A 17,786-nucleotide genomic window follows, 5' to 3' on the forward strand; every position below is an offset into this window, starting at 1 on the left:
AATGTTACATTTTCTCTTAAAATTTATACAAGTACAATATGCTAAAAATACACTGAGACATCTTAAAATGTATTGCAGATAGCGATCGCTCTTATTGATTGGCCACCAATCTAAATCAGCTTTTACTCCAAATTACTTGATCAATGATCTGTAAAATGGCTGATTTCAAAACCTTGATTGTAATGGAGTCATAACACTCTTTGATGTGAAGTATTGGGGTACAACTGACTGTGCTGTTTTCTTACCAGTTCTGTAAAGGCTGTCAGGCAAACTTTTTCGGGAGAGGGACTGAAACATCAATTTTTACATTAAAGAAAGTGAAGTAATAAAATAAGAAGGAAACAGATAAGAATTCCTATACATGAAGAACTACAGACATATACGTTGTCTAGCTAAACTTGGAGTGCCCTGTTGGCAGAAATTTGTGTTGAAAATTGTTGTTTGCCCGTGAGACGTGGTTGCAGTCATAAGGCAAATGGTTATAAGTCACATGAGTAGTTAGTTGTCAACTATCAGTATCTATAAATCATTTTAAGATATTTAAATGGAAAAGTAAAAAGAAAACATCTCAGTTGTAATGTGCCAGCTTTGGATTTCAGTACTGCAATCCTTTGTATGCACTTAATAAAGCTTCTGAAGAAGTCTATTTAACAGTTTATTTAAAAAAAAAAAAAAAAATTGTGAAAAAAATTTCAAACATAAATAGCCACCATCATTTACTTTTAATGACTGTCTACAGTTAAACTAATTCATAGGAAAATTGCAGATTCAATTAGTTTTGATTAATATCACTTACCAGTTTCTAAGGAAGCGGTCAGCTGGATGCTTCCTAATAAACCATGCATTTTTACTTTGTCATAAACACAAATAAAAGAGACTCTTGCAGCTCCAGAAAACATTTAACCAAGAGAATGTGAGGGATGCAGTTTTACTGGATGTTAGGTGATATTCATTGTGATGACAAACCACAGAGCCACAGAGAACTGCAAACTTTGAAACAGAAGGATAATTTGACATGATAAGAGGAATTCATGGTATAAATATGGAATCTCCTTTATCTCATTCAATTAAAATCAAGAACTTGATAAGATTCTAGAGAAGCATTTTCACTTTCAATCGTGTCCCATTTGACAATTTTAGAGGGCTTACATTCTGTAAGTGGTTGATTGTGAACTTCAGCTATTAGTGCAATTAAATGTGCAGGAAGTCCAAAAGCAGTGGTAGGTCGGAAGTGTACCAAAATGTTAAATCATACTGTAGTATTTTATGACACTCTTGCGAAATCATCCTCCAAAGCACTGAGACACCATAACACTCATGATGTAAGTTGGAGAGTGCCTAACTTATCTTTAAATTTTCATGAAAATTTGTGCAGCCATTTTTATATGATATTGGAAAAAAACATACAAACCAACAAACAGAAACCAATTCAACATTATTTATAGAGAAAGATGAACACACGTTGGCTGTTAAATGTTAACAGGAATTTTTTTCAAATATTTATTAAGTAGAAAGCACTCGGCTAAAAAAGACAGATTTTTTAACAAAACCATTCAGACCGTTCCAGAAAAAATATCTGTACATGTTAAACATTTTACAGAGTGGTTGATCGTTTTCAACTCAGGAGGGATGCAACTAACAACCGCTTGGCTAAACAATTATGCTGAACAAGTTCCATTTTGATGAATCAATATTTCGGTAAAAGGGCAAGCATTCTATTCAAAAATAAGTTTTATTCCATGCACAATGCTCTCCTTCATAAAATAGTACAATTAAACTCTGAAATTTAATTTTCAAAAAAATGTACATAACAACGAGTCTTATTACTGACTTAAAGATCAAACGCAATACTTTTAAGGCTGTTGTTAACATCAAGGAACCAAAGAGCAGAAACCATTGTTAAATGTTAATATAAACTGCCTAGGCTTTATTGTTTGAGTTTATGTGCTACATGGAAGCGAGCATCATTCACATTTTAGGATACTGAATGAATGAAAAAAGAAAAAAGTAGGTGTTCCACTTTGGTACTTGTTTGTTTTCTTCCCCCAGGGAATACTCTTGTATTGGATTGCAAAGCAAGGATTGATTATATTATCATAAAGTGGTTTATGTCCTCTGGTTGTGCACAAATTCAGCTTCCCAGACATGTCTGGTACTATTCAAAATTACAATATAATACATTATAAAATTATATAATACAATGCAGAAATAGTGTGCAAAGGGAAAATAAATACAAAAATGGAAACAGGTTCAGATTTTAATTTTATGCAAAATGAGTAGACACACACAAACCTCTATTGATAGAATATGTTTATAGCTTTACATAAAATTCATGTCTAATATCCTAAATCACAGCACACAGAAAGACCGACTCATCAGGCAGAATGCGCTCATAATCTTGCAATATTTTGGCAAGCTCTATATATATATATATATATATATATATATATATATTATATATATATATTCTTTACAAATAGGTGTGTTAAGTGGTCCACTACAGAGTGCTAATTTTAAATAAATAATTACACCCTGTTAGGTGCGATCAGGCGCAGGTGTGTGTGAATGTGCTTCAACCCTGGGATGGTTGGGGTGCTTGGCTGATTACATGTTCACATGTAAATGAGAGCGTCAGTCAGGTGTCTCATTATTGCCTCAGAGGGAGCTGCACCTCACACCTGCAACCCATTGGAAGGCCATGTATAAGAGGAGCCTGCATGGCAGAGAGAGGATGGAGAAAGAAAGAACAGTTTAAGAAGACAAACATGGAGGTTAAAGGATGGGTGAAGAATGCAAGAGCTGGCCAGAAAGAGAGGAGGCGGAGAGCCTGGAGAAGAGTCCCTTAGGGAAATGGGGGGTTGAGCTGGAGTGATACGAGGCACAAGGCTTGCTCCCATGTAAGGCCAGGGAAGGAGCAGGAGTTGACAGAGCAAACGGCGGTTCTGTGCAGCGCCCTGCTGGGATACCATGGACAGAACTGACCCCAGCCTGGCAGCAGGAACTGGAGGTGCAAGGGGAGGCTTGGCGCAGCACCCTGCTAGGGAGCAATGAACAGCAGACACCCAAGCCTGAAAAAGAAAGTTGGATGTACCGGTCAGTTGGGAATCCACTCTTCCACACAATCCAATGCAGGGTAAGCAGAGGTTTTAAAGAGGCACCAAGGTCATGAGTTTTTGAACAGACTGTTCTGCCTAGGGATTTTAACATTGATTTTAATTAACTCTTTATGGGATTCTAAACTTCATGACCACTTGTTTTTATGGATTACTTATTTATTGAAAATTTGACAAACTGCAATATTTGTCTGAATACCACTTGATTTCAATAAAAGCACTGATTCACTCTGATGTATGCTCATTTGCCCAGCTCATCTCGGTTATGACTATTGACGATCAGGGTTCAAGAGACTCCCTGGTTGTAATGGGTAGCATGGACCTGACACAGTCTGTCACAACAGGAACAAATTATAAAATTGGTATAAAGCAAGAAGCATACAAACACACACTAAAACTATGCATATTATCTGGAAACTACAGAGCCACGTATAACACGTTGCAGCAAACAGCACACGGTACATTCTTTATTATAGATTTATTTCAATGATTTGGTCCTGAAACACACACACACAAAAAAAAAAAAAAACACTTGTAAGGAATTTATATTAAATATAACCAAAAAATGGATGACAAACGCTAATTTGAGAATGTCACACTTCAAATGTGCTGGAAGGTAACTACAGTACAAGCACTGTAATGCCAGGTTCAATGTCACTACAATATTTGAATATAAATTGAATACGTATTAAAAATCTTATGCAGAGGGAAAAACTGACTCAGTTGCAAACTCATGGTTGTTTGTTTTCCATTTTCATGTCGTGTTATTAAAAATTTCATTTTTAAAACGCAACTTTCAGGGCTAGGTTTGCACATTTTCTAGGCTGACTAGATTATGTTTCCACTCAATTATCAAAAAATGTATGCTGTTAAATTTGTGGAGAAGGATTAAAACATCTTTATATGCAGTGATTTCCATAAGTTGTCACCCAAGTCTGTCACCCTGATCTTCTGCTCTCACTAAATTTGTGAAGCAGTATTCCATTTTTGACAATCTAGGCATTCTATCTATTGGTGAAACTATAATTTCAAACAACAGCTTGCAGGCTAGGCAGGAGACACTACATTTAGCCCACAATACTATTCATACTGCAATTGAAGCTCCACAATACAATATTCCCATAATATGAAATTTTCATAAGAAAACTTTAGTGTTAAATAGTATCACACATTCTTAACAAAAAAAACCACTGGAAAATAAAGTCAAATCAACGCACAAATAAGCAAATTAAACTAAGTTTGTGTAATTTTTTACTTAAAACAATCTTAAATATTAATGTAAAACAGTTTCATTGCAGTAACACAATACATGTTTTGTATGTTGATAAACACAATTTCACTGAACTATGTACATTTGAGAACAATAACACCAGAAACCTAAAATATAAAGTTACGGCAGTGCAAATCCATTCAAATTTAAATGTATTGTTTTCTGTATGAAACATTCCTCCAACAATGGTTGTCCTCTTATCTTCTGCTTGAATGCCTTAGTGACCCATTGGGTCCTGATTGGATCTTAAATGTTTTACTTCCTTTCAAGAAAAAAAGGAGAATATTGATACTCTGCAATAGGCTGAGACCTCTTCACTGTGATAATATTTCATAGAGCTGAATTGGTTGCCTTCTTTGTCTGTCTGTCTCTCTCTCCCCCCAACCAATGCTAGAGAACTACTGTTGAGAGCAATGCAAGATCCTAATGTGTAATTCCTCCTTGCTGTAATCTGTCTCCATTTCCGATCAGTACCAGTGAAAGGTATATTGATGTCTTGAGCATGAGAGGTGCAGTACCTGCAGCCTACTGCTCCCAGTAGTGTTTGCCATGCTCCAATACAATGATAAGCTTGTGCTTTGGTTGTCTCAGTTGGTTTGAAAATAAGCCTGTGGATGCAGTTGTGTCTCTATGAAGCATGTTACTTTCTGTTGTATTCATGTAAAGACACAACTCACTAAATTAAGCTTGTTCAATTTAGTGCAGCTGCAGACAAATTTCACATATAATGATGTCCATATTTTGTGCTGAAAACTTTCACCTTCACATCATTACACAAATGGCAAATAATGGGTTCGGTCAAAGAGTAGTCAATAATACCCGATTTCCAGTTTCTCTGTCAGATCTTTAAATTCCCTGCTTTTGACGAATGGCTTTTTTATTTTGTGTTTCATTACAGTCATATGGTAATGTCATGCAATATGTGATACAATTTTGCATTGTGGAATTTTGCCCCATGCCTAATGCAGACAATTCTGGCTTATGAAAATCATGGATGGAATAATCATATCAGGGAAATGTGAAATTAGCATTACGTTGTGGTGACTTCATATATTTCATATGGTACATGTTTGTTAAAGAAGTCCATATTATCTTTTTGTGGTGGTTACAGATCATAAGGGCTGCTGTGTGTGGCAAAGCAGTCATATTTAAAAAATTAAAAAAAAAAAAAAAATCACAAAAACATACAAAACCTGACATTAGCTACTAATTTACTCAGATACAGAATGAAACAAAGGTTTAATCAGTCATATTCAGTGCTGGGGAATGTTACTTTTAAAAGTAAATTGGTTACATTACTCATTACTTACTAGACAAAAAATGTTACTTAAATGGGTTATATAGTTCCTTATTCTAAAATGTAATGTGTTATAAACAGTGTATCACTTCTATGTTACTTTTTCTTTCTTTGTAGTAACAACTGCATATTTCAATGGTCAGTATCTGTTATTGAATCCTAAGCCAATGCATGAACCTTCATGAAAATGACGAGAAACACAGCTAAATTTGATCATTCACATGCTGTGAAATAAAAAATATCCATTACTCTTCACTATTCCCAACACAAGCCCCCAATATTTTGCGGTATGAACATTGGCTACTGTAACACCTGGTCACACTGTTTCAAAATGTCTATAGCAAATAATTGGATTAAAACTAAACTGATTCTTACTATATAGGTTTCTGTTACTGTACTGCATGCAGCACATTCTTTTCTGCTTAGTTGTGTGACTGAAGCCTGCAAAGGAACAGCATACTGTCTACCATATTTACTTCTTTCTTTACACCCAGTGGTGCTACGATAATCACCAAAACTAAAATGGGCGGACTCAGTTTATCCTTCAGCACATGCAAGATTAAATGTATAGTTCTTACTGTTGTTCAGATCTTTTCTCTTGGCTATAATATGCACGTGCTTAAACTCTTCTTAGTGGTCAGCAGATGGCCAAAGTGCCCAGCAATGTTACAATGGCAGTAGCAGGCGACATCTTTGCAAATAAAGGCAACAAACTGCAAAATAAACCCAATATTTACTTTTAGCACATTATGCGTAACATTGGTCATATCTTCTTCCTTCTGTGTCCAAAAAAAAAAAAAAAAAAATCACCATCCAAAATTCTAAGAAGTAGCTCAACAACAGACTCCCTACTGTGAAAAAGGGTTCACTGTCAGGTATGCATGGGCGGCTGTTTGTAGCATATCCAGGTAATGCCCAGTTATAAAGAATCAGTATGTTACTGCGATGCAGGGTTTATATGGCTTCACAGAGAAATAATGTTGTCTGTTTTTGCTATGTTTACATATACATTTAGCACAAATACAAAAGCATTTCACTTTTTCTGGATATTTCGTTTTATATAGGTTGTGAGACAAGGCAACTTTTAAGTGTAAATATGAAAATATATCATTCTGAACACAATGCGTAACATTACATTAAAAATGCAAATTCTGATCAAATTTCATATCAATTGTTGAGCACTTTTGATTAACAACTGTAAATGGTAAATGGCAGCTGTTCTGCTAAAGAATATAATATTTTTTCTAATGTATGCAATATATCTCAGTTTCTTTTAGCATAGATGAAAAGACATCAGAAAGTCTACGTGCACACTGCAAGAATTCTTAAGTTTTTCATCAATTAGTGACACAGATGTTTTTAGAAAACTGTGGGAAAAAAAGCAGAAGTAAATATCACTTTCATATACTAAATCAAATACTGAAATACTTGAATATGACCTGGGTTTTAATGTTTGCCATTTAAATTTTCTGGAAATTTACAATTCAACTAATTTTATGCCAGTTTTCATAAAACTTTTGTTATTTACTTCCACATTACAAGATTACAGTGCCATCTCAAATTGCTTGGTGGCAGGCTTAATAAGCCTCTGGGGCAACTTTTGCCAGCCAATACAACCCATCTGCAATATGTTTTCTGCTGGAAATGGCAATGGCAATCTGAAATTGTTAAAGTACTGTTTTGTATCAAATGCCTCCACATCTTGCTCCCATCAGTCCTGGCAGCGAACTGAAACTGAGTCACCTTGAGCTACAGTGTGTGAATATAGCCAAAGTATCTTATAAGACTACTGAATGGCATTTAATGCATCTTTGTCAAGGAAAAGAAGCATGTCAGTATGCTTGGGAGTAAGTTGCATGAACAAACTTTTGGTTGTTATAGGACTGAAGCTCTGCATATGCTCCGATAGCTTTTTGTCATATTTGTGGTATAAATTAAATCCATCAAACTACAAGCATGTTGCAAAGGTCCAGAGGAATGTGTTATTCTGATATAGGTTTATTGCTTTCTTCCCAAAGCTCTTTGCCATCACCCACACAAATCAGTAACATGTCTTGATGTAACATTTTACAAACCCCCTGTGCAACTTCCTCTGTCTACTGGTTAGCACAAGTTCCTTGTTAGTGTTGCTGATATGGTAGATTGCCACAGTCTGGCCTAACATGTAGCATACTTATTTTGCATGTGGTAATTCATTGCAGATGTACTGTTTTGTATTATAGCACACGATTACATAGTTTGCAGTGAACCGGAGTAAAATTTTGGTAAAAATACTCTCAAACTAAGTTATATTTAGCACGCTGCATTTTCACTGATTGTTTTATATTCATAAGCAGAATAGGCACAATCAGACAGCTGACATACTACCACTTTTGTATATTAAAATACAAGTCTCAAAGTAAATACATATTTGAAGTTACAATGAAGCAGGCTAATTAAATTTCCCATTGCAGATGTAATCATAGGATTTATAATTGGTTTAAATTCTTATCTTAATTAATCAACAGTTAATTGTTAATATCCCTGTTCTGTAAAGCCAACTCTTGCCTGAAAGTTCTGGACAGAGGTTAACAGGAACATGTAAGGGCATTTAAGAAACTGTGTCATTTAACATTATCAATATTGGAAACACTGCGGTGGGCTGGCACGCTGCCCAGGGTTTGTTTCCTGCCTTGTGCCCTGTGTTGGCTAGGATTGGCTCCAGCAGACCCCCCGTGACCCTGTAGTTAGGATATAGCAGGTTGGATAATGGATGGAAGGATGGATATTGGAAACAACATTTCAATGACCCTGCACTTTGACCTCCAACGGTCATGCGAAAAGACAATTTCCTCTTGGGGATTAACACAGTGTTCCAAATACAAATTGATAAGATGATAAAAAGCTAACATGTATTACTGCTGGTTGTCTGTCCCAGTGGCTTAACATCCAAATTGTTTATTGTTAAATTTCATCAAGCCATTCAGCCTTTTGAACCTTTTCTCTGAACAAAGGCACAGCTGAATAGACACAAAGTCACCAACAGAAAAGAAAATGGCCCAAGCTACTGTTTCTTATTTTTAGTACCAAGACTTTTGCTCTGATGAGGCACAGTTATTTGTTCATGTGCTATTTTTCTCCAACACCCTAATATTTTGTCCTTTGGTCACCTATTATAAGATGTATGTGTTTCAATGGCCTTGTAATTGGAAATGAAATAAAACAGAATATTTTTATGGTGCCTGGATGTCTGTAAATAATTCTGCTTGACAGTATGAGAATCTGCAAATATCTTGATTCCTGTCAGTTGATGACTTACATTAATACTTGGTTGTTTTGATCATTTTTATACTACTACTTTTCTAAATGTAGATATCACTGTCCTGTGCTGCTGAGATGCTTAATACTGATGTTCATTATAAATATATATCCATTTCAAATATGAATTCAAGAAAAATAAAAGAATTTTCAATAACTGTAATAATTACAAGCTGCATTCAGTAGGTGAAACACAGCAAAATTCAAAACAACAAATGGCAAACTTCTCCCATCTCAGGACTTAAAACGGAGTCTATACTGAAAAACGAGATTTTACAAAGAAAAAGGTCTTCTCTGATACAAGATAGAATAAGTGGTTTATAATTTTCTAAATACAATTTACAATTATTTCTGGTGTAATATAGTACGTTTGTGACAATTTGCAGAAATTTTTTTGACTGTTTTGTTTTGAGCCGATTTTATCACAACCTACAATATCTCATGAGGGGGTGAAAGCTGCAAGACTGTTATGTGAATTGCCTGTTTAGTGTTGTTTTGCTACCTCAACAGCTGATTTATTTCTTTGATAAATTAACATTTTGCCCACAAGGTTATAATTACTACATTGTAAGCTAGCTGTCTACACCAATATATTACAACAGCAAGTATTATAAAGTAAAACAACTAAAAGGCACTATCCCATGCAAATGTATAGAATAGGGATATGCATATGCCAAGCCAACAACACACAAAGAGCCTATTATTTTCAAAATACCTGTCAAATTGGTTTTGACATTTCCTGGGCTGACTAGGTTATATTTTGTGTATAACCTTTTATGTATGTCATTTAGTTTATGAAGAAGGACCAAATAATTCATGGTATCTTTACAGGAAGTGCTGCCATTTCCAAACGTTTTCACTATAGTTTGTCAGCTTGGATTTGAGCTTACTAGACAATCTACTCTTATTGAATTTGTGCAGCTGTGCACCACTTTTGACTAGCTAGCTCCTAGATTTTACCTTTCTGTTTACTAACACAATAAATTAAAATGCAATGACATGGAGAAGGCTTCCTTTGTGTATATCCTGAATGAAGCAATCATACTAGTTAATGTGTGTATCAATTTCATGTTTCAGTGACTTCACATGTTTCATGAGATACCCAGTAGCTAATGTTGTCTGCTTGGTGAAACAAGTCTACATGAAAAGACTGTCAAGCAAGTGTGGGCTACTTGGTTGGCAACCAAACCATAACTTCAAGGGAGAGTTTGTCTGTGGACTCTGACGGACGCAAAACATCCTCTACACTGTACTTAACAACTAGACACCATCATTTCTTTATAAACTACTGGAACATGTGGATTTTCGGTCCAAAAATAAAAGGAAAGTGAAGACATATGCGCCCTGTCCTTGGGGATATTGAATAGAGACTTCCATTAACAAGGAGCTGATGATACCACTTATGTGTTCTAAACAGTTTCTTCTTAAAGTTCCTGTTGAAAGTTATGTCTTTTATTGGTTCTGGTGGTTCACATAGAACAACATGTACATTTCAATAAAGGACACACAATTTTTTGTTTTCAGTATGAACAAACACCATGGCACAGTGTACACCAGTCGATATAACGGTTGTAAGTAGTGCTCTTTAACCAAACACTGATGTAAGGAGTAAAAGCAATGTTTGCATATGGGCATTAGTGAGTGTTTGATTTCTTCACTTGTTGGCAAACATTTTTCTATTGTTGTCGTTCTTACATTCTGTATTGTAGAGCGTGTGTGGCAAGCTGATTAGCCACAGTACTAGCCAGCTACTTAGTGGCTCTATATTCAGGCTCGTGGTTGGATTGACCACTGCTGACAAAGTTTGTTTTTGCGCCACCTTGGTATTTAGCACTGTATTTTGCCATCATAAGGATCACTATCGTGTGAGGACAGCTACTGCAGTTCCTTTTGCGCTGCCAACGTGTGTATCACTGCATTGTGGGATCTCATAAGGATCATTTTCATGTGAGGGCAGAAGCACAAGTCAGTTTGCAAAGGCATTATACCCGTCTTTATTGCACATACATTCAGTATCCTGTACTTGATGCTCATCAGATCAAGTTGCTGTTCTTCTTCTTCCTATGAATCCCCTCAGCTATGCGCTTCATGCCTAACAGACATTGCCACAGGTCTTTTCCATTCTGCCAAGACACCTTCTGCAGAAGCTTGCTATAAAAAAGGTACAAATCCTGATGACTTCTCAGAGGCTCTCACCAGGGTTGCCACAAGAACCAATAATTCTGAAAATATAAATGGTACCAGCTTTTTTACAGAAGTACCAAGAAAATCGCTAATTCACTCTTGACGCATGACTGCAATTAGGTGAATTACACCAAAAGGCACAATTAATACATTATAAAAATGTGAGTAAAAACTACTTATAAAAATGGTGCTCAGTGGTGAGGCTACAGCAATCATGTCTTAAAATGCTTTGTGTTCATGCAGAACAATTTCAACACACAAGTACAGTGTATAAAAGCAAAACATGGAGGCTTTGCATTCATTTTCTGATTGTAAAGAGCACCTCTACATATGTTAATCAGTCCAAGCATCTACCCATTTTCTACCTGACATATACAGTTCGCTTCACAGGGAGGACCTCACATACATTGACACCTACACATAAAGGACTGTGAGATGTGTGAGGACTGCTAGCACAAACAACAGTTGTAGCAAGAAAAAACTGAGGCAAGATTCAAATGAATCAGCTATCTGACTGGTAAACACTATTGTTTGCCTCATTTATTAATACCAAAATAAAAAGAATTTTGTGTTTCTGCACTTTGACGGACAAGGTACACCTCACTATTAATATGATGTGTACCGTGGTAAAAGAGCCCCGTAACTGAAACACACAGTTAGGACAAGTGAAACACGCAGTTAGGACAAGCAAAATATAAAATTGCTAAATATGAATCTGCAAACACTGAATTTGTGAAATTGGCTTGCATTTTGAAGTCAAACTGCTGTTCATTATATAACCATTATATATCCTATATATATACAAGAATGCACAGGTCATATTTTTGAATGGTACATTGAAGAATGTAATTCTGTCTCACAGTTAGAAATTTCTCCAGTATAGGCAACAACAGCCCAAGCAATTCTGCAATTCTGGATTTGTACACAGAAACTATGAAGTGTGATCACTCATATAGTAAATACTGAAAACAGCAAAACAAAGGCTGGTATACAGGAGTTCGGAAAGAAATGGTTTATGTAAAACTGACACACTGATTTCACACAGAAAGCTTTGAGTTGGGGCAAATGTTTATTAAAAAAAAAAAAAAAGAGGAATAGATTTTGAAAATTAAAGTGCTATGCACTTCTGTGGCATTTCAAAATTGAATTAATTGGCCTAATAAAACTCTTTAGGAATAGTTTTTAACCAGCTACTGATGCAAATACACATTTTAAAATAGAAAATGTTACAAACCTAACAGATTGGTTCAATGACAAACCAGACTTTAAAAGCAAGTTGTTATAAAGAGTGGGTTTAAATTAAAGTATCCCAAACTATTTTCATTTAACAGTACAAATAACAATGTTTGAATTTTTATATTGAGAATTGGTTTTAAGCAGTATTTTTCAGTTACAGGTCAGAGAATAAATTTATAATGTGCTAAGATAAATCACGTAGTTTGTGATATATCATTCTTTATAACCCCTATGCCTTAATCCCCTCAAGACAACAAATTATATATTTATTGTTACACTGAATTGTGGGGATCCCATCATTGCCATACATTAAAATTCCAGCTGGGCATTGTATTTGTATATTTATGAATGCCAAAACTTGTGTCCTTAAATGACAGTTGGGTAACTGCTTAATGGATATACAGTGGTGTTAGAAACTATTTGCCCCCTTCCTGATTTCTTATTCTTTTGCATTTTTGTCACACAAAATGTTTCTGATCATCAAACACATTTAACCATTAGTCAAATATAACGCAAGTAAACACAAAATGCAGTTTTTAAATGATGGTTTTTATTTTTTAGGGAGAAAAAATCCAAACCTAGATGGCCCTGTGTGAAAAAGTAATTGCCCCCTGAACCTAATAACTGGTTGGGCAAGCCTTAGCAGCAATAACTGCAATCAAGCGTTTGCGATAACTTGCAATGAGTCTTTTACAGCACTCTGGAGGAATTTTGGCCCACTCATCTTTGCAGAATTGTTGTAATTCAGCTATATTTGAGGGTTTTCTACCATGAACCGCCTTTTTAAGGTCATGCCATAGCATCTCAATTGGATTCAGGTCAGGACTTTGACTAGGCCACTCCAAAGTCTTCATTTTGTTTTTCTTCAGCCATTCAGAAGGATGGCTTTGCTGGTGTGTTTTGGGTCATTGTCCTGTTGCAGCACCCAAGATCGCTTCAGCTTGAGTTGACGAACAGATGGCCGGACATTCTCCTTCAGGATTTTTTGGTAGACAGTAGAATTCATGGTTCCATCTATCACAGCAAGCCTTCCAGGTCCTGAAGCAGCAAACAACCCCAGACCATCACACTACCACCACCATATTTTACTGTTGGTATGATGTTCTTTTTCTGAAATGCTGTGTTCCTTTTACGCCAGATGTAACGGACATTTGCCTTCCAAAAAGTTCAACTTTTGTCTCATCAGTCCACAAGGTATTTTCCCAAAAGTCTTGGCAAATATTGAGATGTTTCTTAGCAAAATTGAGACGAGCCCTAATGTTCTTTTTGCTTAACAGTGGTTTGCGTCTTGGAAATCTGCCATGCAGGTCGTTTTTGCCCAGTCTCTTTCTTATGGTGGAGTCGTGAACACTGACCTTAATTGAGGCAAGTGAGGCCTGCAGTTCTTTAGACGTTGTCCTGGGGTCTTTTGTGACCTCTCGGATGAGTCGCCTCTGCGCCTTGGGGTAATTTTGGTCGGCCGGCCACTCCTGGGAAGGTTCACCACTGTTCCATGTTTTTTGCCATTTACGGATAATGGCTCTCACTGTGGTTCGCTGGAGTCCCAAAGCTTTAGAAATGGCTTTATAACCTCTACCAGACTGATAGATCTCAATTACTTCTGTTCTCATTTGTTCCTGAATTTCTTTGGATCTTGGCATGATGTCTAGCTTTTGAGGTGCTTTTGGTCTACTTCTCTGTGTCAGGCAGCTCCTATTTAAGTGATTTCTTGATTGAAACAGGTGTGGCAGTAATCAGGCCTGGGGCTGGCTACGGAAATTGAACTCAGGTGTGATACACCACAGTTAGGTTATTTTTTAACAAGGGGGCAATTACTTTTTCACACAGGGCCATGTAGGTTTGGATTTTTTCTCCTAAATAATAAAACCATCATTTAAAAACTGCATTTTGTGTTTACTTGTGTTATATTTGACGAATGGTTAAATGTGTTTGATGATCAGAAACATTTTGTGTGACAAAAATGCAAAAGAATAAGAAATCAGGAAGGGGGCAAATAGTTTTTCACACCACTGTATATACCAGAGTTTTAAAGCTGTTGTTACCGTTAGTGATTATATATTTTATATTGTATTTCAGAAAAACGCACAGTATTGCTCACTTCAATAATGGAGGTATTTTAATAAAAAGTCATTGAACGGGACTTCTGTTTTTGGCATGGTATTGAAAGCTATCGTGAACCATAAAATTTCACTGGTATTGGTATCAAATACAAAAATTCTGGTATTATGACACTGTGATGGTGTGGGCTGGCAACATGCTCCCACTTTTATTTGGGAGCCTCTTGAACCTGCCACTGTCAATAGTCATAACCAAGATGAGCCAGACAAATGAGGACATGCGCTTACAGCAAGGGGTAGGTGTGAAAGTATTCAGTGCTTTTATTAAAACAATTCCAAAACTCAAAGTGTCCAAATAAAAAGTGCAGTGCATCAAATCCATTAAATAAATAATTCATAAAAATGGTGAAGCTGTGGTGGTTAAAACAATCCAAACATATATCCTTAAAAAATGAGGTTAAAAATCCTGTTGCAAGAGGCGATTCTTAATAACCCTTTTCTAAAACCGACATCTCTCTCTTTCTCTCTGTCTTTTAACCTCCCTCCCTCCATCCTTCTCTACTCTGTTCTTTTCCTGTCAATCCTCTCCCTTCTGCTGTGCAGGCTCCTCTTATCTTGACCTACCTAATTGGGTGCAGGTGCGAGGTAAAAACGAGGCATCCGACTGTTATTTGCATTCACACGTGTGTGCAGACATGATCAGCCCGGCATGCCAACCAACCCCGGAGCAGAATACACTTTTGCACACCCACAAACCCAATTGGAGCCTGAACATTACTATAACCTGATATTTAAAATCTGCCCAATGCCACGGACCACTTATCACAGATACCCTTAGTTGCCAGCGACCAAACTTTGTTGCTTTAGTACATTATGTATCATGTTCGGTTAAGACCAAGATCAAGGTTCTAGCCTTGGTGGTTTGTGAAAGACAAACAAAACGGTTTCATTTTTTAAATTATATTTACTTGACTAGAACCTTTCCGCCGGCACGGTGGCGCAGTGGTAGCACTGCTGCCTCGCAGTTAGGAGACCCGGGTTCGCTTCCCGGGTCCTCCCTGCGTGGAGTTTGCATGTTCTCCCGTGTCTGCGTGGGTTTCCTCCGGGCACTCCGGTTTCCTCCCACAATCCAAAGACATGCAGGTTAGGTGGATTGGCAATTCTGAATTGGCCCTAGTGTGTGATTGGTGTGTGGGTGTGTTTGTGTGTGTCCTGCGGTAGGTTGGGATTGGCTCCGGCAGACCCCCGTGACCCTATTCGGATTCAGCGGGTTAGAAAATGGATGGATGGATAGAACCTTTCCTCTAATCACTATAAAAGCAATCAATGATGTAAGTCTGATCGTTTATGAGATACAAGATGATATACGTTAAAAAAAAAAAAAAGTATTAAAAATCCGCACACTAAATCAAAGTCAGTAAGCCTATGCTGCTGCGCCACTCTCTGTGAAAGCTTATTTAGCTCGACAGAAATCAATTCCATCTCTCCGTCTAGTCAAGAGTGCTCCAAGGAGTGCCAAATGAAAACCTGGACTAAAAGTCTTATTTTCCCATTGCATTCTTTATCATAAATACAAACATTTCTGGCTTTAAGTCATTTTCACATTTTTAATATTTTGATTTGGTTTTACTATACTGTATACGCAGAAAAGTAGTTTGTATCCCATGCTTAAGTATTTATAAATCTTCCTTGTACTGCTATGTGCATCATCATGCATGTTATGAAAAACAAAATAAACCACTTTTAAATTAACATTATTTCATATTTCACCTTAAACATTTGTGGCATTTTGCTGTTACAGAAGCATGCAACTTCTCACATAAAATTATCAGTATGTTATTAATTTTCAGCTACTTGATTTAAAAATGTTATTTTTAGTATGTGACCTTTTTTGCCTGAAACATATGATTGTTTAAAAAAATGCATCAATTGTCTGTGTTTCAAACCAAAAAAATGGAGACAGTCTTAAATGTATTGTAAAAGGTAGAATTCAAAATTTAAAGCTTTTAGATAAAATAGGCGAACATATGAAGAATAGTACCACTTTTGAGTCTCTCATAGCAGAAAGCTTACACACTGTATTTACAGATCTCGGGCACGTTCTAGCACTTTACCTAACGTATAAAAATCGTGGCTATTTTTCACTTTAATAACTTTACCCATTTTTTCCATGAGCATTCAATTTACCACACTTTACTTCTAAACATTAGAAGTATTTTATTTGGCATTAATTTTGTATACTGATTCCGGACTTATTTGGCTTTAGTTACTGTTTATCGGAAAAAAGAAAGCCTTGTAAACCTTCCCCACTTAAAATAAATGACCCTTTTTGTTTTAATAAATGGCAAAATGTTCCGTATTTAGATGTCATTAGGACGGGCAAAATGGAAGAAAAAGAATCTTTTAATTCCATTACATCAGGCTTTGAATCTTCCATTTTCTGAACCATCGTTCTTAGGCCCCACGGAAGCAACACTAAACGCATCAAGTGAATGCTGAAAAACAGTTCGCTTGACCAACCATAAAAGAGAAAATGCGATCTGACAGCTCAGCGAGCCAATCCACTGAGGAAGGAGGCAGGACAAACAACAGAGAAAGTCGGCCTCTTTCGCCCTGGTTTTCATCAGACAAAAAATGACAGCGTGTGCTAACCAACGTGAACCCTTTAAATAAATGTGTAGGAGCGTAAATATTGACGTTATAGAGATATTACAATTAAACCCCATATTTAAACACCAAATAGTATATGAATAAAATAGCATTTACAATAAACAACGCACTTGTCATGGTAGTTGTCGATTACATGCAGTTTACACGTTTCAACATTCAAAATCGGTCAACTATCCCATATTTTCGACCGCTGCACACGGCTAACAATAAACGATTGGTCAATCAATACAAACGGCCCGGCATTTCGACTTGAGACCGCATTTTTACCTGAAACAGCAGCTATTGAATATGGGTGATTCCTCTCTCCTTTCTGAGGTCTGGGATACAATGTTAAGATGGGAACAGTGTGCCGCAACTATTACTGTCCGTGTTCCCTTCAGCAAGTAGCTCAAACGTTCCGGAGTGACGTAACAGTGAAAAAACTCATTGTCAACATTACTGATTACTGTGTTATTAATGTTACACAAAGGCAAATTAGACAACTACGAATATCTCTCCAAAAATTATTTCATAGTTTAATTTTCGTTCATTCCGTGTAAACGTTTCATATTTGGTACTTTTTAACTGTTTAAATCTAGACTTATCTCCACAAATTGAAATTAAATAGATGTACCGAATGTAGTTTGAAAGTACCAAATGTACACGTCACAAATATAATTTTT

The 17,786-nt window shown here is 36.4% G+C and overlaps 1 protein-coding gene across 1 annotated transcript in view; it reads right to left on the reverse strand.

Moving 5' to 3' along the window:
• Positions 1-17,464, reverse strand: part of rnf6 (ring finger protein (C3H2C3 type) 6) — a 32,270-nt gene extending 14,806 nt beyond the window's left edge. Inside the window, exon 1 of the mRNA XM_039745481.1 lies at positions 17,392-17,464. The gene's annotated coding sequence lies outside the window, so the exon portion shown is untranslated. The remainder of the gene's footprint in view (positions 1-17,391) is intronic.
• Between the last annotated feature and the right edge of the window lie 322 nt (positions 17,465-17,786).

This window comes from Polypterus senegalus, chromosome 2, assembly GCF_016835505.1.
Source record: "Polypterus senegalus isolate Bchr_013 chromosome 2, ASM1683550v1, whole genome shotgun sequence".
Taxonomy (NCBI): domain Eukaryota; kingdom Metazoa; phylum Chordata; class Cladistia; order Polypteriformes; family Polypteridae; genus Polypterus; species Polypterus senegalus.